This window comes from Tiliqua scincoides, chromosome 1 (genome assembly GCF_035046505.1).
Source record: "Tiliqua scincoides isolate rTilSci1 chromosome 1, rTilSci1.hap2, whole genome shotgun sequence".
Classification (NCBI taxonomy): Eukaryota; Metazoa; Chordata; class Lepidosauria; order Squamata; family Scincidae; genus Tiliqua; species Tiliqua scincoides.
In genome coordinates, this window is record NC_089821.1 from 131194838 (window position 1) to 131216004 (window position 21167).

General features: G+C 44.6%; 1 protein-coding gene across 3 annotated transcripts in view; it reads right to left on the reverse strand.

Annotated features, from left to right (window-relative positions):
• LOC136651950 (SH3 domain-binding protein 4-like) overlaps nucleotides 1-21167 on the reverse strand; it is a 165428-nt gene that overhangs the window by 53274 nt on the left and 90987 nt on the right. For 2 of the 3 annotated variants that reach the window (XM_066629103.1, XM_066629021.1), the window contains exons 2-3: nucleotides 20073-20217; nucleotides 15532-15591 (exon numbers count right to left, since the gene is read on the reverse strand). The gene's annotated coding sequence lies outside the window, so the exon portion shown is untranslated. The remainder of the gene's footprint in view (nucleotides 1-15531; nucleotides 15592-20072; nucleotides 20218-21167) is intronic. The other variant, XM_066629171.1, reaches the window with a different exon arrangement.

The following is a 21167-nucleotide window of genomic DNA, read 5'->3' on the forward strand; positions in this document are numbered from 1 at the left end:
GAAGCCTTTTCCAGCTCCCTTATTTGAAACCCTTATTAACTAGGAGTGCAAGGGCTGAACCTGGGACTTTCTGCATGCAAGGCTCTATGGCCCTTTTGTAGACTTTAGAGTTGGTCAGAACATAATTGGTGCAGATCAGACTTTTTAGACAGAGGGCGAGTACGATCCAAGAGGAGAATAAATTAGCAAACAAATGTGGGAGAACTGCGCCATGTGAAAGCAGCTGCCGTCACGTTGTGTGTCTGTATTTGCTGTTAAATATTTAACACGGCGCTGCATTTTAAAATGCATTGTACTTGTAGCCTCTGGTGATGCATACATTATGACAGTTAGTAAATCATTGCAGTTCTCTTTTATTGCCTCATTCACTGCTGGTGCTCAGTGCACAGATAGCCGGTAATTCTTTCATCTGGTGCTTGTTCTTATACTGTATTTGACGTGATGCTCACAGCTTGCCTTGCCTGGGAAGCAGAACTGATCTGTTTGTTCCTGATGCTGATCTGCTTTGGTTCATCCTTTCATGTGTTGTAGATGCTTTGCCCTAATGAGTATATCTACAAGCCACCTTCATGTTGCACGGAGTCAGACTAGGACTTTCTTCTGGGTAGACGTGTAGGATTGCACTGTAAGTTCTTCCTCATTAGTTGGAAGAGAGGGTATACCAAATTGGTGAATGGTGACTTCCTCACCATGTCATCAGTACTTGCACTGCAAATTTCAATAATGGCCAGAACGGCACTCTTGTAAGATGGCAATTTGCTCTGAGTTATCTGTGTGGTGTACATAGTTCCTCCCCTCCTTCTGTCCTCACAACAACCCTGTGAAGTAGGTGAGACTGAGAGACTGTGTGACTGGCCTCAGGTCACCCAGGAAACTTTGTGGCTGAGTGGGAATTTGAACCTGGATCTTCCAGGTCCAACTCCGAAACCCTACATCATCCTGGCTCCCTTGTTTAGCCTCTCTAGAAGTATAGATGGGGAGGGAATAATAACTTCATGTCTCTCTGAAAGGACCAGGCTATGTCAAGGGCGCAGTTTGCCCAAGAAATTCTTGAGTTGTCATCTTCAGAACAATCCAAACTGCTTTTCCTGCTATGATGGATTTAAACTGCCTCAAAGACAGACACATAAGCATATAATAACTCAGCAGGAAAACATACAATATTCAAAAGTCACTTCCTGACTTAATCGCTGATAATGTGACAGTAATTTTTTGAAAAATGAAATAAGACAGTTCAGAGGCAATACTTTCTCAGAATGTGACAATCAATCAGCATTTCATCGTGTCACCTTTCAACATTATGGCAACTTTCCCTTTTCAGACCAGCATTAAATCCAAATGAATTATAGAAGGAATTTTAGATGGGCATGATCTAATTACCTGAGCTGGACTTTTGCCATGAAATGAGGGCTATCATTCCTTCTCTCCACAAAAAAAAAAGTTTCATTATTAATGCTGAAGTCAGCCAGAGCTTGAGCTTTGTCTCGTATGAAATTTCTCAAATTAAAGTCATCAGAGCAACCAGCTAGAACTGAATTTTGGCCATCTTTGTTCTGCTCAGAGCAGTTGGAGCTGCATTACTTTGGCAGGATGTGTTTTTAGATCAGTTTATTCTCCAGAGAACACTCAAAAATTAAAGCATCATGTGCAACAGTTTCATAGGAAGAAAAATTACCCAGAGAGTACATTTAAAAAAAACAAACTTGTTATATCTAAATAAAACAGGGTCCATTTCCCATGCATGCTTACTCAGAGTAAGGACTCAATCCTATTCAGAAGCTGTGCTGATGGTGTACCAATGCCAACTTCCTATACCAAGCTCATTTAGGCAACACCATGTTGGTGCAGCCCTCCCAGTAATGCTGACACAGCCCTTCTTGGTAATAGTGTCCACAGAAACACCATCATAGCACAACATCAACGGAACAGAGGTATCCTAACATTGGCATGTCAGCAGTGCTTCATCCAAGGAGCCAGTCACCTCATCCATTCACTCCCAATGCTGTTGATCAAAGGAGGACAGCCAAGGTGAACTGAGCAGAGGGTGGGGGCAGTCCCAGGGCTAATGAGAGGCTACAACGGGTGGGGGGGGGGAGCTTGCTAAGAAAATACAGCAACAGGTACTACCAGCAACTGATAGGGGGAGAAAGAGATGCAGATGTGCTAGCATGGAATGATCTCCCCATCTCTGCTTACCAGTGTGGGGTGCATTGTTCTTGCTTCCCCTCCCTGCTCTATCTTCTTCTCATTTGATCTCATCATTGCGCAAGGATGAGGGTCTTACCTGCTCCTCCAGTGCTGCTGTTGAAGAATGCAGTAGTGGAGCTGGAGGAAGTTGAGTGTCCACTCATAATCCCCATTATCTTATGATCAGGAAGAGGATCACTGCCTTCTGTCCTCCTCTGCACTTTCACTGGCTGGCTGGAGAGACCTCACAAGAATTCCCATGATCTTCCACACAGCCAATTTTAAAGATGCAGCAGGTGGAAGTGGGGTGGCAGTGGCGTACCTGGGGAGGTCAGGGGGGCAAATGCCCAGAGTGGTACACTGTGGAGGGTGCAGCACTGAACCATATATACACATATATATTCTCTCTCTCTCTCTCCCCCCCCCATTTTTGGTCCGTTTTTGGGCTAGTTGTTGAGGCCTTAGAAGGCAGCTGGGGGGGGCTGCCCATGGCCTCCCTGGCCCCCAGAGACCTTCAAAATGCCAATAAACGGCATTTCCTGTTTTTGCAGAAAACCTGAAGTGCCATTTTTGGAATGGGGGGTGGCATTTTGCAGTCCTGTGCCCCTGGGCTGCACCAGAGCAAGGTCCGCAACTGGGTGGTGGTGGTGGTGTTCAGGTGCAAGTGCACATGAGCCCCCCAAGGCAAAAAAGGGGGGAAGGGTAGAAAACGTTTTCAACTGAAGTTACACTCCCCCATAGAATAGAATTTTTGGCACAATGCACCACTGTCACATACATCATTGCAAAGGCAAACAACCTCCAGTCAAACTGACTTTTGAATCCATGCTAGCAATTACCTTTATAAAATTAATTGTTTTTAACAGTAAACTTATAAAACCAGAAAGAAAGCAAAGAGCCAAACAAGGGCAATACACTGGCCACCAGCATTATGCTATAACCTCTTCAAATAAAGACAAGGGGGGGGAACCCCTTGTGAATTACATAAACAAGAATTCCAATAATGTTTTAGCTGCTGTTGCTACAGCAGTTGTGTATTGTGCAAATAATATCCACTGCTATCTTTTAAACACCCTACAGTTCCTAAAGTTTCACTGCTTATGAATGGTGAGAAAAACTGTCTGCATGTGTAGGTTTGTTGGTAGCCATGCGCATCCCAAGACACACCGGTTCTACCTGGTTGGTCTCTCAGTTTCTCCTGTATTTCTCCACAATTTTACATTGTTTTGTTCTACCTCCTTTCTACATTCCATTACTTACATTTTACTAGGCTTTTCTTACAGGCCAATCTTGTGCACATTTATTCAGGGGTAAGTCTAACTGAGCTCAGTGGTTCTTATTTACAATTAAATATTCATAGGATTGCTACCTTAGAGTTGAAATATTATAACCAGAATATGCAAACTGTTGGAATGATTCATCTAAAGTGAAAGACATGTAAGTCCCACTGAATAATTTTCTTTCATGCATGAAGAACAAGCAGCCTAGACTGAGACTGGGGAATCTTGAAAAATCCAACATGATCATATATTATTCAGACATCAAATGAGTCAATGTGCAATGGACAAGCTTGGAAGAATCCCTTGCTTTTACCCAGAGGTATTAAGCTTACTCAACATGTTGACACACGTTGACATATCTGCACACATTCGTCCATGGTCCTTGTTTACATCAGAACTGCTTTAAATAAGATCATTGCGAAGGATGAGTTACTTCTCTTCATAATCAAACTGAAGAAATAAGGTGCTAATGAAACATCATCTGCTAACTAGAAAGAGACCACAAGAAGACTCCATATTGCAGGGTGTCTTGTTGTTTTTTTGTTGTTGTTTTTAATGAAAAGCATTTTGGAAAAGAGGAAATTGGAGCAGAAAAGCAGCACAGGAAAGGGAGAAGGTTCTTAACATTTTCTCCACCTATAGCATTTGCTCCAAAACCCTGTTCTTGAAGTTGCTGTTCTTTTAACCCACCCCACCTTGGGGCTTCCTCATGCATGTTTGCATGTTCTGTGCACTTGGTCCTGAAGCTTTTGAGAGTTATAATTTATTCTTAGAATGCTGTTGATCTTAATGATTAACTACTGCAGTTTATGCAAAGACACACTAGCCTTAGCAATCATAAAATGATATCTAAGAAGTACTGCACCTTAATCACTCCCAAACTACAGTATAGTGGGGTTGGGACTTGCTCTGCTGTCCTAGCAGCCCAAGGTCCCATTTCTCATCTAAACATGCACACCCATAATTCTAATCCAAACTGCATATAAACAAAGGGTATCTTGTCAGTGCTTTGCTTTAATGACTTTAAACTGTTCAAGATAAGCTTTTGGCAGCTTTGCATATGGTTCTCTCATTTCAGGTTGAAATGTGCTGCCTTAGTGTATGAATGCATCTGTTTCTTGGTGCTTCAAGGTCACTGTAAATGAAGCCGCTCAGCTGACTGCACAGGAAAGAATCAAGCCTGTAAGAATATTTTTTTTTGAAGCAAAGGTTTGGGCCAAGTATAATTATGCTTACCCTGAACCATGGAATTTTGAGGGCTGCCAGTTATACCATGATAAATCATTCTGCCAACATTCTGAGAGAGGCTGGATTCAGCATTTGTTGTTCAAGGACTGTTGGTGAACCGATAACGCCTGCTGCAAAGCCCAGCACCACCCAAAAGTAGATGGTGGCAAAGCGATGATGTCACACCAACTGCTTCAGTTGGTGTGGCTGCAGAGGTTCATTTCAGGCCAAACAGACCCAAAGGAGGGCCCAAAGGAGCAATCACTCTGCTTGCTGCACTGGCCTCCTGAATACTGATATCCTGGCTGTGTCTGCAAGCGATCCTGCCCCAGTGTGGGGGCCCTAAAGTGTGGCGCCCAATTTGGTGAAATTGGATAAATCGGTTCAAGGATGGCCCTGTTTACATTGTGCCTAGTGTCCAGGTGCTTTACAAATAATTAATTATGGGGTGTCTAGTCAGGAGGTAGAGGGAACTGCATGTCATGAGCCTGCTATGGGGCATCAATTTTTTTTTTTTTGAAGTGAAGAGTACTTTGTATTTATTATCTATCTTGCGTGAACCTGTTATCATGTACTTTTTTAAACCAGTAATACGCCAATACAAGTTTCCAATCTCCTGGTGCCAAGTCAGAAGTGGGCCTTCGGCAAGTGGGTTATTTATTTATTTATTTGTTTGTTTGTTTATTAACAATATTTATATACTGCTTTTTAAAAAAAGGTTCACAAAGTGGTTTACAGAAAAAAATCAAATAACTAATGGCTCCCTGTCCCAAAAGGGCTCACAATCTAAAAAGATGCAAAACACCAGCAGACAGACAGCCTCTAGAAAAGGCACTACTGAGGAGGGCGAGTTACTCTCCCCTGCTAAATAAAAGAGGAGCACCCACTTGAAAAAGTGCCTCTTAACCAGTTAGCAGGGGTTTATTTAGAAGGTATGAAGTTTCATTAATTGAACATCTATTGGTTTCCAGAAAGCAAGATCTTATAGATACAGTACACACACACACACACACACACACATCTGGAGGAAAGTCACAAACCATTTCAACCAACTGACCAGCGTCGATGCAGTCCCAAGATAAGGAAACAAATTTTCCCTTACATTGGGGAGGCCTTTGTGACTGTCCCCCCACCACAGAATGCAGAGTGTTTCCCATTGGCATGGCTATGTCAGTGCTGGAAAGCTGATTAGGATTGGGCTGTGAGCAGTCTTCACTCACAACAGGAGAGGAAACTGAATGCCTTCCACATGCGCTGCCTCCGACACATCCTTGGCATCACCTGGCAGGACAAAGTTCCAAACAACACAGTCCTGGAACGTGCTGGAATCCCTAGCATGTATGCACTGCTGAAACAGAGACGCCTGCGTTGGCTTGGTCATGTCGTGAGAATGGATGATGGCCGGATCCCAAAGGATCTCCTCTATGGTGAACTCGTGCAGGGAAAGCGCCCTACAGGTAGACCACAGCTGCGATACAAGGACATCTGCAAGAGGGATCTGAAGGCCTTAGGAGTGGACCTGAACAGGTGGCCAGCTGTCCCTGGCCTCTGAGCGGCCCGCTTGGAGGCAGGCTATGCAGCATGGCCTCTTCCAGTTGAAGAGACAGTTGTTGGCCAACAGATTGAGGCAAAGAGGCAAAGAAGGAAGGCCCATAGCCAGGGAGACAGACCAGGGACAGACTGCACTTGCTCCCGGTGTGGAAGGGATTGTCACTCCCGAATCGGCCTTTTCAGCCACACTAGACACTGTTCCAGAACCACTATTCAGAGCGTGATACCATAGTCTTTCGAGACTGAAGGTTGCCAACTACTACACTCTGTCTAAATTCAGACTGTGCCAACCCATTATTGAGGAAGCTATGGTTCAACCAGGGTGTAAGGTCTGAACTGACAAGACATGGTTAGTGATCAGCCAGCAGATTAGAAGCACATAAACCATGGTATATATGGTGTTAAATCTGGTTTGTTGTGATGTCTGAATTGGCAAGATGTCATTACATTTATCACTCTGCCTTTTAAAGCCTTTGCTTTGTAGGAATGGGAGTGCTAAGCAGATGGAAAATAACTCTAGACCAGTGGTTCCCAACCTTTAGGAGCTCAGGGATCACCAAGGCAAATTTTTGAGACGGTGGGGACCACATGCAACCCCCCCTACCCTCGCACACAAAAATACAATTAAATTTGTAATACATAAGAAGACTATTTAATAATTAATGTGATGGTTGTGCTTGCATGTGCTTCACTAGCTGTGAAAGTCTTGGGTTTACAAGGAATACATGGAACACATAATAATTCCCCCCCAAATCAGAGGTTTTCACACCCACCCAATTCAATCCAGTCTCTTTTCCCCCACACCAGACCACATTACGCACAGCCCTTGCCTCTTTTAAGTGTGGGAAAACACCTCAAAAAGGGAGAGGGTAAGCACAAGGGGATTATAGACAAGTCATGCAACGTAGTTCAGTGAGCCAACAAAAAGCACACACATCCCTCCGCAGTTCCTTTTGTTACACAGCCCTGGCCCTGCTCCCCCCCCCCCACTTGTGAGTCCAGAGTCCTTAGGAAAGTGTTCAACACAATTTAGGCAGGTGGGTCCTGAAGAAGAAGCACCAGCTCAGAGAGACATCTCAGAATGGCTGCTGCATGTCTCAGGAAGAAAAGTCCTTTTGGTGTGCACTGCAAGGTCTTTAGGGGGGAAAAAAGCCTCTCTTCACTTCCTATTCTAATTGCTGTCATGCTCTAGCTGTGGACTACTTTGGTTGGAGCTAAGAGAGTGTGAGCAAGCCTATGGGTAGGCCGCAGCCACAAAACAACAGCTGCCTACTCTGCCATTAGTCTGTGGAACTCCTTGCCCCAGGATGTGATGATGGTGTCTAGATGCCTTTAAAAGGGGATTGGAGAAATTTCTGGAGAAGTTCATCACAGCCACAGTGTGACTAACAACCCACAGTGTGACTAACAAGCCACAGTGTGACTAGGCATGTCCACTCAGAAGTAAGTCCCATTATAGTCAGTGGGGCTTACTCCAAGGTAAGCATGCATAGGATTGCAATCTGAGGAGATAGGGAACTGGCCAAGTGTGGGGTGGGGGAGGGCTCCTCATGGACAAAGCTGCTGCTGCTCTCTGAGGAGGAAAAGTCAGGGGTTGCACCTGCTGTACTTGGCTACGGTGGTGCCTGTTCTGCAACTTCTGGAATTGCTTCTTCCCAGGTGGGCAGCTTGCAGTAAGACAGCAGAGGTGCTGCCTGTTTCCCTCTCCAAAGGGGGTGCCAAAATCTGGTTGCCGGAATCCCTTGCTCCACCCCTGGTCATTAGAAGAGCACATACAGGGGGCCCAATCCTGCCAACTGGGGAGGGGGTACCAGGGCTGGGGGTTGAGCATACTGTTTCTCCCCTCTCCTGCTGGCACACTGCCTCCAACTCCCTTCCTCTGTGTTCCCTGGCCAGCAGGAGTCTGGACTCCCAGGGAAATCACATCCAGAGAAACCCACTCCCAGAGAAACCCCCCCCCAGCCAGCCAGCCAGCAATGCCTTTGGGAGCCTGCTCCTTCTTCTCCTCCTCCTCCTTATTGCTCCCATTCCTCCCCTCCTCAGGCCCCCCACCTCCTCTGGCAGCAGTGGCAGCCCCCCCACAAGACTTCCCACGCTGGCTGCAGTCCTGATTTGACTCCTGAAAAACCAGGCTGCAAGGGCTCACCTCAAGGCACAGGGTCAAGCAATGGAGGCAGCAGCGGCAGGGCACCTCTCCTCTGCATGCAGCTGAGCCAGGAGGCTGCACAAATGCACACACCTTACGAGGCACCTGCGCTTCACTTTTTCACTTGTCTGGGCACTCATAGACAAAGAGGGAAGGGAGGTGGAGGCCACCGCAACACACCGTGTAATAAGTGGCCATTCCAACTCCCACACAGAGGCATTCCAGGCAGTGATGGCAAGATGCAGGAGATGCTGTCTGGTTTGGCGAGCACCTACACATTGCCATTACTGCCAGGAATGGGTCTGATGTGAAAGGGAGGAACTACTTACATGGATGTTGCAGTACTTACTGTTTTGCCCCCCCTTCCAGCTATACTATTGTTGTTGTCTTACAGATAACTCTGCAAGGGATTGTGTGTGTGCATGCATGCATGCAGATGGGTGGGCACTTCTTTAGCAACCAACTGCTGTGCTGATGGAACTCAGTGACTGGGCTCACTCTAGGTGGAAGAAAGAAAACCCCTCTTTTTGTTCTTCCCTTCCTGGGGTTATCAACTTGCACCCTTTTTGAGACTCAGAATACCAGGTCTGTCACAGCCAGTCCAGAAGGTACCCAAAGATACATGGGAAGGTCAGATAGTGGGGGCTCTGTGTTGCTTCTCCCTCCATCCCCATGTGATGGCTGCTGTGACCCTAGGCTGTAGAGCTCATAGGCTGCCTTCCCCAAACATCATGAGCAAATTAATTTTTGACAATTTTGCTATGTAAAACAACTTGGAGAACTTTTAAAAAGTGCTATGATAGGCAAATGATAACATAACAAATCAGAATACAATTTTGGTTGTAATGCTTTATGATGGAAAAGCAGTAGGGAAGGGGCCAATTTTTTCATTTTCAGACATGGTAGCAGAATTAGAGTTCATGTATTGATGGGGAATAATAGATGAAAAATGACAAAGGAGCAATAGGAAACAGCTGAAACCTTCGCTGAAATGAAGACACAAGTTTCAAACTACTAGAATGTACTTGTAAATATTTTGCTAGCATAGCAGACTAAAAACCTTATAAATGTGTTTGCAGGATTTGCAACAGCTACAACAGGGCTGCATTAGAATCACAATGCACATGTACAATCAAGCACATGTAGATGTTTATCTGAACATTGTGGAAGAAAAATCATCTTCACTTGTGACTTGTTACTCATACATAAGATTGCAATGAACTGACTTGCTTTGGTGCCCAGTTTCCTTCTGGCAGCACTGCTTCAGTGCCCTGTGCTCCACAAGAGGTGATGCATACTTAGGTATCATGCAATCCTTACCTAGCAAAACTGGGGGGATATGGACCACAGGCATGTGCTCATTGCTCATACATTATGCCCAACATATAAGGACAAAGCAGGCAGATGTAATCCTATTTCTTTAATTTTATTTTGTTTCTACAGAACTGTGTGGAAGCTGTATTGAAAATATTCCTGTAGCAACTTAAAGCCCTTTATGGGCTTGAAGTCACAGACTGCGAACCGACTTCTGTCTACAAACACTAAGCTATAGAAAGCTAGTGGGTCTTTTGGATGCCTTGGGATTCACCTGGTTTTAATATCTTAAAATTTTATAAATTTATTACTTGCTTAAGGTAATTGAGACCAAACAGATTTACTTCTCAAAGGTTTTCATTTGAAAATTAAAGTGTGCAGAGGATCAGAATTGTGTTTGCTTATGAGAAGGAAATTAAAAAATTTAGCCCTATCAAGAGCTGTAAATCGAACAAATAACTGGGCTGTTTCAATCCCAAAGCAGGATTGACTGCTGAAGCCCTAGTAATAAAGAATTAAAAACCAATTAATGTAGGGTTATAGCATAATCCTTGCCTTACAACAGCAATCCCTTCTAGTATAAACATGACAGCTCTGACAGATTCCTAATGAGATTTTAACACCTTGCCTCTCCTTTTGGAGCCATTCAGACCCTAGTGGGTAATGAATCCTGCAACATCATAGCAAGTCTCTTGCTTGTTCCTGGAAAACTTTTTTAAAAATTGGAAAGTCCAGGGTTAACTTGCTCCCTGTAGTTGCAGAATAGAATGCAGTTTCTTTCTGTGTATCTGTGAGTTGTGTGTTGTTTTTTTTAAACCTACCAGTAAGTACTTTTCAGTGTCTGTCACCAAAAAACAGAAGACAAGATGACAGCTGATACTGTCAGGCTGCAATCCTATCTACACTTATCTGGCAGTAAGCCCCATTGACCATAATGGGACTTACTTCTGAGTGACATGCAAAGGATTGAGCTCTAAGTCTATCAAAAGCAATTATTTAATTCACAATTGCTATAAAATGTCTTTCTAAAAGAGTCAAAAAGATTCTTGAAACAAATAGCTATCAAAACCTTCCACTTGCAGTGCCTATCCTGCTTCAATGCCATATGAAGAAGAGATAGATGCAGTCTTGGCTGTGCACTTTACTTGGGTGAAAGTCTCATGTAATAAGTAAGATTTATCTGAGTCCTACTTTCATAGAAGCATGCCTGAGATCAAGTTTCATACTGCAACAAAAGTTTACCATCAGAGAAGACAAATCAAGAAAGTGGATGACATGCTTTGCCTGAGCATCAGGATGATCTGACCTTTCAGGCAATGCCAAGAAAGGACCCTGTGTGGATTACCTCTCAGAAGTGGCAGGTATCCCTTCCCAGTAACAAGGATAGGGAAGGTCCTTGGCCGGCAAAAAGTTGATCTGGTAAGTTGTACCTCCATAACTGAAAGACACTTGCACTACAGAGAGCCCTTGGGTGTGGTGGAGGAGGCAGGATATTGATGCTTCAAGGGCAGTCTTCTTGAATGAAGTGGTCCTGATCATAGACACACTGCACTCCCACAGTCTAGCAGGGTTGTGAAGGAAATCCTGCCCAGACTCACCGTAATTGTTATAAGTAGGGCTCCTGAGGTCCAGGCATGGCAAGCTATGGTCCTCCACAGGTCACATTCCATGTAGGGACAGTCTTTTTGGGAATAGCCCATCTATCAACACTTGTGACTCAGGCCCCTATGGGGCAGGGCCTAGGAGAGGGGGATAAAGGGGGTAATTTGTACCTGGGCCCAGGGTCAGAAAGGGGGCCCAGGAGCCAAAGGAAGGGGCCCAGAAAGTTCCTAGGTCTTGTCATTTTCCTATCTCACCTGAACTCGCTGCCAGCGCATAATGTCGGGGCACAACCATGTGCATGCAGTGTTAACTGCTGCTGCAAGCCATACACACCAGGCCCAGAAAAGCTTCCATGACCCTCCGTAACACAGTGTCAAACCTGGGAGGAAACTACATCCTCCTTTGTCCTGAATCAGCAGGGCTCTTTTTATGTTCTTATATTCATCACCACAAACTGCTTTAACAAGTGTATTCCATAGGGACACCAAAGCAATTATTTTGAAGTTAGTTACTTCACATTGTTTTTCTCCTTATTGTCAGCTGCCTTGGGCTTTAGCCAGGAGAGGAAAATGGGCCCATATATTAAGGAAAATATTATTTTTTAAAAACCCATTTCAGTTTAATAGTATCATGGATTGAATCTCACTGTACCCTAACCAGCACACCAGCAGCGTTTCAAAATATTGCTTAGAATTGTCATCCAATTAAATAAATTTTTATCAGTTCACAGCCAGATCCAATGGTGCCTCAGCACCAGTGCTGCAGTCCCAGTGCCAGCTGGGAATCACAAAGAGTAAGTGGAAAGGCCTGTGCCACCCTCCTAAGCCCTGGCCTCTGCCAGAGCACAGGAAAGTGAAGAGAGACACAGGGTCATGGGGAAGATGGTGGGAAGGTGTGGGGGAGGCATTACTAAGTGAGGGAGGTTGGGGGAGAGTGGAACAGGGAGGAAGAGGCCCAGGAGGGAGGTGGGACTGGCAGAGGTCTCCTCCGCCAAATTCTATTCCCTATTCCCTTCAAAGTCTGACACAAGGCTTCTTGAGTCTGCACCAGCAGACTGAGCAGGCTGGGATGTTACTAAGCAAATGTGCTAAGAACAATATTCAGGATCTAATATAAGGGCAAACTGGACTGATGTGCAAGTACCGATACCTTTGCCGCATTGGTGCAGCAGGTGCCCTGTGGCAGTGAACCTTTTAGAGACAAAGTGCCCAAACTGCAACCCAAAACCCACTTATTTATCGCAAAGTGCCAACACGCCATTTAACCTGAATACTGAGGTTTTAGTTAAGAAAAAACTCATACATTAACATCTTTTACCTACTATTACTTGTAACCTGTAATGAACTTTTCCTCTAGAAATCCCTTTGTCCAATCCCTTCTTAAAGGCATCTAGGCAAGTTGTCATCACTGCTTCCTGTGGCAAAGAGTTCCACAGAATAATTATATGCTGGGTAAAGAAATATTGGCAGGGAGGGGGTGGCTGCAAGACCTTGTCACTGCTCATTTTCTCAAACAAGAAAATATTTTTTTTAAAAGCCCCACCCACAGAAGTAGGTTCTAAGGCTGCAATCCCAGCCACTCTTTCCTAGGAGTAAGCCTCATTGACTCTAATGGGGCTTACTTCTGAGTAGACATGCACAGGAGTGGGCTCCAAAGCTGCAATGCACTGAGCACTTTCCTCATCCACTGTAATGGGGCTTACTTCTGAGTAGAGATGCACAGGAGCAGGCTCCAAGGCGGCAATGCCAGCCACCCTTTCTTGGGAGTAAGCCTCATCCACTGTAATGGGGCTTTCCTCTGAGTAGACACACACACTGTAATGGGGTTTACTTCTGAGTAGACACGCACAGGAGCAGGCCCCAAGGCGGCAATGCCAGCCACCCTTTCTTGGGAGTAAGCCTCATCCACTGTAATGGGGCTTACTTCTGAGTAGACATGCATAGGATTGGGCTCTTAAACTAGGAGCAACCCCCCCTTTTGACTAGGGCTGCAATCCTACCCTCACTTTCCTGGGACTAAGCCCCACTGACTGCAATGGACTGACTCCTGAGTAGACATGCATAGGATTGGGCTCTCAGGCTGCAATCCTGGCCTGGTGAGCAAACCCCAATGACTTTAATGCGACTTACTTCAGGACCAGCACCACGTGCAGGGCTGGCTCCCCAAAGCCTGCAGCAGCTTCGCTGTGCCCACCCACCCGCCGTACGTGAGCTGCCCGCCTCACAGGGGCCTCACAGGGGAGGGAGGAAGCGCTCCCATTGGGCTGCTGGGCAGAGGGCCTCTCAGCCTTCCTCCTCCCCGGGTGGCCTGGGTAGATGGGGCGTCTTGGGAGCACCGTCAGCCCCGCCTGATCTCCCTCTTCCCCCTGCTGTCCTCCTTCCCCCCCTTGGCCTCGCCCCTCCCTCCTTTGCCCCGGCTGCTGCCAAGCAGCAGGAGGCTGGCTTTGTGGCTGCGCAGGCAGATGTGCTGCAGCTGCTGCTGCCTCCCGGGGTGGCGATCCTAGATCCGCTGGGGCGATGCGTGCCCGCAGAGACGGTTCTGCGTGCCCTCTCCGGCACGCGTGCCATAGGTTAGCCACCACTGCCCTATGGTAAGGAGTAGGTGGCACCAGAGGAGGCTGAAGGCATCCTCCAGAGAAGTAATTCTTCTCCTAATCCTCACTACTTCCTCTTTCTGTTCACACCACGTATTTATACAATGCTCCTTCCCCTTATCAGAACTCAAGGTACTTCTTCGGCAGTGCATTAAAGGTTTACAACAAACTATTTGAAATAAAATCAGAAAGGAGTGTGAATTGAGAGGTGAGCTTATTCCACCCTCTTCCCCCTCCCCCCCCATGAGCACTATTTTTAACACAGGTTCTATTTGCTAATTGGAAAACCTATTCGACAACTCTCATGCATGGTGATTTTACACTGGCCATATTAACACATCGTGCAATACCTCTATTTGGCATAGCCTGTCAGTTTTAATTTCTCTACATTCAACCTTTGCATGCCCCCAAATTAAAATGGAGGTGGGTGATTTGTTCAGCATGGATGGCAATGGAGAACATGCCACAAATGATCCAGCAGGCTGCAGTCGATTGTCATATTTGTACATAATTAAGATAATGTGGCTGAACAGTGTGAATACCTGCTCATGGTTGACAGATTTGTTAAACTTCTCAAGTGAAGAGGCAAATTCCAAAACAAAGCTAAAGGGCTGTTATTATTATGGCTTGGAGATGATCCTCAATTAATTGGGATTTAATTTCAATACCAGTACATGGACACTCGTTGCCAAATCATGAAAATTAGGTTTAGACAAAACAGCCCAATCCTATCTGACCTTTTTAACAGTGAGAGGTATGCTATGGAAAATATGATTGGGCTGAAAGTGTGTCAGTGGGGCCTTATGCAAAATCTTATGCCTTATGAATTTTGGTTATACGTTTTATTGATTTGCATTCTTTTCCAAGCACAGATTTTTGTATATTTGCAAACCAAAGAAAACTGAAGGCACAACATGGACAAAACACCAGCGGAATGTCACAGAAAAAGAACACCACAAAATGGCTCCTGGGAAGAAAAAATAGTGTATATAAATGCAAGAAAGAGCAAGCTGGTTTTAAGAGTCTGAACTAAAAACAAATAAAAGCAATTTGCTTTTACAGCAATGATCCCAGAACAGATAGACACATAAGAATAATAGAACATGTCAACTCACATCCCCTGCCAATAATAATCCTAAACAGCATTAAATATATTTTGAAATAATCTTTCCATTCTCCACTGCTGCAAAGACCCAACCCAGCAATCCCGAGCACAAAAGGATTATTTCAAATAAAAGGATAGCAGCCTTGGTATTTTCTCCTATATAAAATCTAGAGTGTGCGGCTGACATTTGAAATCTCCCGAGTTCACCTTACATAGGGCAGGAGATTTCCTACTTTATTTCTTAAGTGTGTTTTCCCGCTTCACATCCTGAGCTTTATATGGGCCAGTAGGTAATGCAGTATTAATCTTCGCTTTAGCTAACTGAACCCAAGACTTGCTGGATAAGCAATTCAATCTAATGTATATCAGCAGCTTTGGGAGAAAGAAAGTAAAAAGGCACTGACTGCCCTTCCCATAGAAAAATACCTCACAATATATCTTTAAAGCACTGATTGCATAAAGGCTACTTATCTGATGTTGTGTGTTTTGTATTTTGGTTTTAAAAAAAAGAAAAGATTTGACTCACTGCTGGAAATGTTTTCATATCTGGATCTCTCTTGGAAATACAGGACCAGTCTGGGAAGTTCTTTAAAAAAAAACAAAGAAACATCAGTAGCCTCAAGGAGGAAGTTAACATGCCCTCTTTACAAATAATTTTATAAAGAATTTCCCCAGCTAAACCTGTGTCTGTTTGCAGATCTGTTTGCAGATCTGTTAACTGTTTGCAAACAGTGGCTGAAAACTCAAGGTGCTCCTTAAACAAGGAATTTATATGTGGTTGTTGATATTTCCAGTCTAAAAGGCACAGAACTAGATATATCCAGGATTTGTCACTATTTTGTTTTAGAGCACAAATACTGACAGATCCTGGATATATCTAGTTCTGTGTCTTTTAGACATGTGCAGCACAATCCTCGCTTGTTCTGGAACAAGGTATCCAGTGTAAGATTGGGGCCAGAACTGGCTCAGCCGGAGGTAAGGGGAAACTCTTCCCCTTACCCCCGGGTAAGCCACTGCAGCCCCAATGGCTGGATGCCGCCTCCATGGGCTGGCACGTATCCCTGCACCAGCCCAACCAACACACGAGGAGGCGCAAATGTGCTTTACGGCACATTTGCGACCCTCCTAGACCAGTGCAAGGGACTTGCATCAGCCTAACTGATAGTTAGGATTGTGCCCTTAGAGTTTTAACCTCACCCCACCACAAAACTTTCATTTTATAAGGCCCAGTGGATAGGGTGCTGGACTTTGACTGGGGCAACTCAGTTTTAATCCCTGCTAAGTCAGAGAACTCACCTTGGGCATTCATGGTTTTTCAGCCTAATTTGTTTCATTAGGTTGTTGTATAACACAGTGAGAGACATTCTAATTATGCTGCTTTTTGCTCACTGGAGGAAAGGTGGAATATACGTGATTGTAATTTAATAATATCGTCTGGCTTAGCATAGTCATCGTCCTATTCAGGCAAATGCATTCTGAATTTCTTCTCTAGTCTTTTATAGCAGGCGCTGAATAATTCTCTTTGATGGCAATATATATTCTATTTTTGTTGCAGTCGTCATCATTACCACCACCATCATCAAAGAGCCAGTGTGCTGGATGTAGACTACGCAGAACCAGCTATCAATCCTTGTTCAGTCACAAAACTTACTGGATGACTTTGGGCCATTGGCTCTCTCAAGTTTATTGTAAACCTCTCAAGTTTATTGTAAGGATAAAAGTGTGGGATTTGTCTACACCACACCGAGCTCCTTGGAGGAAGGGTGGGATTAAAATACAATAAATACAATCAGTATCATATGCTGCCAACTCTCAGTGCCTTCCTTGCTAGCTGAAGTGGTTCTTTGAACAATGATGATAACAAAAGCGTGACCAACCAAAGGACTAAAACTAAAAGGTTCCTAAAGCTTCCACTTTTGGCTGATGTTTTTGCCAAAATCCACTTCTGCTGTGACCAGCTTGCCTTCCTGTCACAATTATGTTAAAAGGGTAGCATCAAGATTAAAAGAGGTCAATGGTAAGATAATGTGAATGCTGATTTTAACAAACTTTCCATACATGCTTGAACAGCTATAATTAAATGGCATAAACAGGAAAACGAGAACAGAAGGCTCCCCAGGAGAAAAACAACCAAACATAAATCAGTTACTTTGGAGCAAGGCTGATTTTTTTTTTTTCCTTTTCAGATTGCTCACTGGTCTCAACTGTTGGCTAACTGCAAATTTCTTAGGCTTTTGCTCGGAATGTTCATTTCAGAAAAGCAGAGTAAAGACTGGAAGGATGAGCAGCCTTTGGATAGATAATAGGATGGGTATGCAAAGAATGTAAACTATTGACAGCATTGTCCTGCAAAAGAAGGATTGTGTGTAGAATCTTGTAGGCGAAGATCTAAAAAAAAGTTGCTTGGTTTAGGAATTTAAACTTGATCATCTCAAGGTCACAACAAAGAGAGGAGATCACATGAATTAGTTGTCTCCAAATGTCTGATAGTCTTCACGCAATAAAGGTTGGGAAAAATGGGACAGGATGTACAGTATACGAATGTGATGATAAAGTAAGAGTATGAAGGGAGGAAAGTCATTGTAGCCAGAACTGTGAAACAAGCAAGCAAAAAACTAGGCCAATAATTCTCATAACTTCTGCTTCCATCTCCAGCTGTATTTCCGTAGTAACTTAAACATTATCTGATTCACTACTGTAGTACAGGTATACAAAACTCCATTGATGTTTTTCCTCTCCCATTGCATAGCAATTGTAGCTCTTTCATACTCATTTGTTACTGTGTTAAGAAAGTATTGCATTATAACTGTTTCTGGAGAGGAAGTCAGAAAAAAAGTTATGTTGGGGGCGAGGAATATCCAGTGCAATGGCAGACCTCCCTTGCCTGCGCCAGGGGCAAAGGTCCATGATGGCACTCCCCACGGGATGCCGCCACACCCCCACGCAAATCTGCCCCCCCTCCACTTACCTGGAGCACACAGAACCTTGCATGACTCCAGGACGCATCGGGGAAGCCCCTGAAACTTCCCTGATGCTTTAAACTGTGCTTCCAGCAAACCAGAAACACAGTTTCCAACCGCGTTGAGCTTCCACGCAGTCCTAGAGGCATGCAAGGCTCCACATCTGGGGCATCTGCTCCTTTTATTTAATGGCAGGTCCGCCACTGATCCAGTGATTCCTCTGAATTCTAGTTCCAAAAGATGGTTTGTATTGTGGTATCCACCTAATTAAGTCTTTTGTAAATGCCTGAATAATCCCATTCAGAGTTTCTAGAATACAGTCAATCATCAATATTTATATACACAGAAAATCTCTTGGTGTTTCACCCATACAGCTTTCCTCAATCTCTCATATCCCTGTCCATTTGGCTGTAAATTGACTCTACGGGACTCTTTAACTTGACCTACATAAATGATAACCGAGCTACTGTTATGTAGTCTATATGCTCAAAGAGTCATCAAGGGATCCTAATTGTTGCCAACAGAGGCATAGGAAGGGTGGAGCCTGAGGGGCCCCTGCTCTGGACACTACACCAAAGGAGGCATCCACTTTAAATAAAAATAAATAAATAAGCCAGGTGCTTCTGTGGACTCCAGCAACTCACAGGCTGTCCAGGTGCTTCTCCACTTAGCTTGGCTTGTTAGCTCCTTCCACCCTCCTTCTGATAGGGGCTTCCCTTTTGCTGAACACAAGGAGATGGAAGCTCCTTCCTTCTTTGGAGAACCTGAAAATGACATCACAACATTGTGTGATGTCATGATGTTACCACCCTGGATGCTGCAACCCCTGGGTACACCTCTGGTTGCCAAGTCTTCCCAGTTCCTGCCTATAGGCGAGACATGTGTCTGCTCTGCAAAAGCAAGGCCACATAGAGCCATAGACAGTATCTCTAGGAAGGTAATATAGAAAGAGTTCTTCATACCTATTCACCCTCGAGAAAATTGCTTTTAGTCAGCCTCAGCCCAATGCCTGCCTGTACCCTGTTAATGCCAATCCATTCCTTGATTACATTGCCCACAAATTTGAATGAGTCCCTTGCACCCAATAAATTCATAAGTGGACATAAGAGATCTATCAATGGCTACGTGATGACTATGCACTACTTCCAGCAGTAATATGCCTGTGAATACCAGTTGCAGAGGAGCAATGGCTGGAGAGAAGTATCCCTTTCTCTCTTGTTTGTGGCTGCCCAGAGAGAGCTAGTGAGCCATTGTGAGAAACAGGGCGCTGGACTTAGGCTTTTTTTATGTCCTTATGTCTTTCTCTTCAACTTACTCCACTTTTATATAAGTATAACCCTATATTTATATTAGGCTGGGAACCTGGAAATCTGCCTCTGAAGCACTGGTAAGTCAATGTACATTGACTGACTCAGCATGACTAAGAAAACACACAGAAGAATGGAGCTCTATTTGTCCTTGTTTCAAGTCATAGGTCAAGAAGACTGACTCTTCTCTCTGACCAGAATAGCAAGCTGGGCTACATGTTCCAACTGACCTAAGATGACTCCTCTTTGTTCCCCTCTCGATCATGTCATATTCCTACTCTGAGATCCTAGCTACTCTTCCCATTTTTCCATGTCTCCTTAAGATTTTCCTTCATCCCTCTTATGGCCCAATCCAATGGGCCTTTTGCAACAACAGAACAAGCATCCTGCCATCACAAACAGATCAGCAATGGTATGAGGAGTGCCCTGCCTCTGACCAATCCAAGCTGCCCCTGCAAAGTGGTAGCAGCATTGGAGCCCCACTACTGTGGACCCTGGGCTGTGTCAACCATGGTAAAGTCAGTGGCAGGGGCATGTCATTTTGTTCTCATCAAGATTTTGTTCTCATCATGATGATGACAGGAGCAGCTGGAATTACAGGCTAGCCAGCCTCAAACAGGGAGAACTTCCTTAGCACCCAGGGAAGCACTGGACGTCCTGTGCTGGAGAAAGATGAGGATGCAGCGGACCCTTGGAAGCCCAGGGGAGATGAGGGAACATTGCCCAGTCTCGCTCCCTGGGAAGAAGGGTTGTCACCATTGCACCACTCAGCAGAGAGCAAGCCAGATCATCCTACTCACCCCTTGGACAATTCCCAGTATTTGCTTCTGGTACTGTCGCCGTTTGGATACCACAAAAAATGGTGATGTATTTCTTAAGCGCAAAACCTTCAGTTCATCTTTGTAAGGGAGGATGGGAACCTGACGCCAAAGATATCAGTATCTCCTAGAATTAACCCATAAAAAAGTTATACTGGAGCATCTCATGTTCACTTTTCTATGTTCTAGTTTGAAAAAAGAATTGTGGTAAAAGCAATCAATTTTGCTGAACATGTTATTTGAGAAAACTCTGTCACACCACATCTCCCTTGATACACATGAGCAGCGATTCTGCTTGTTTTTGCAAACAAAGAAATTGTTGCCTTTTGGTTTACAAGCTCAAATGCTGCAAGCCATCAGCAGCACAATTGAAGCATAGAAGAGTGGAGAAGGAGCCTTTAATTATGCTGCTGTTGCCATGACAACTTTGAGTATCTAATAGGATCACATGGTGGCTTTCCCTCCCCCTTTCCAATTGCTTTCCTGTTACAGTTTGCCCTGGAATTCCTGATCAGTGGTCACAGACTGATCACACCAGGGACAGTGTTGTGCCAGCTTTGAATCCCCAAAGGCCAAATCTCGCACTAAAGAGACCCATATCATGTGCACTGGAGCAATATCTGTTGTATCTAAATGCATAATGCTGCATCCAGGACATGAATGCTTAAATAATCTTTTATGTGACACATGAAATACGATAGTAGGTTGGGAGAATAATAATAGATACTATGTGAAATTGATACACAAAGAAAAGAAAGGCAACTGAAAACAGCATAAGTACTGTATGTCCTGAGTGCCCTCCCCACACACATACAGCTCCCTAATCCACAAAGTAGCTCTGAGCACAAACTTACATGGTCACCTGTGTAGATTCTTCCACATCGAATGGGTGTCAGGATAGTGGTTTGGGAGTTGGAACTAGACCTGGAAGAGCCAGGCTCAAATCCTTGCATAGCCATGAAGCTTCCTGGGTGACCATGGCTATCGCCTCACCTCACCTATCTCACAGGGTTGTTGTGAGGAAAAAAAAGGAGTGAAGAAAACATGTACACCACCCTGAGCTCCTTGGAGGGAGGG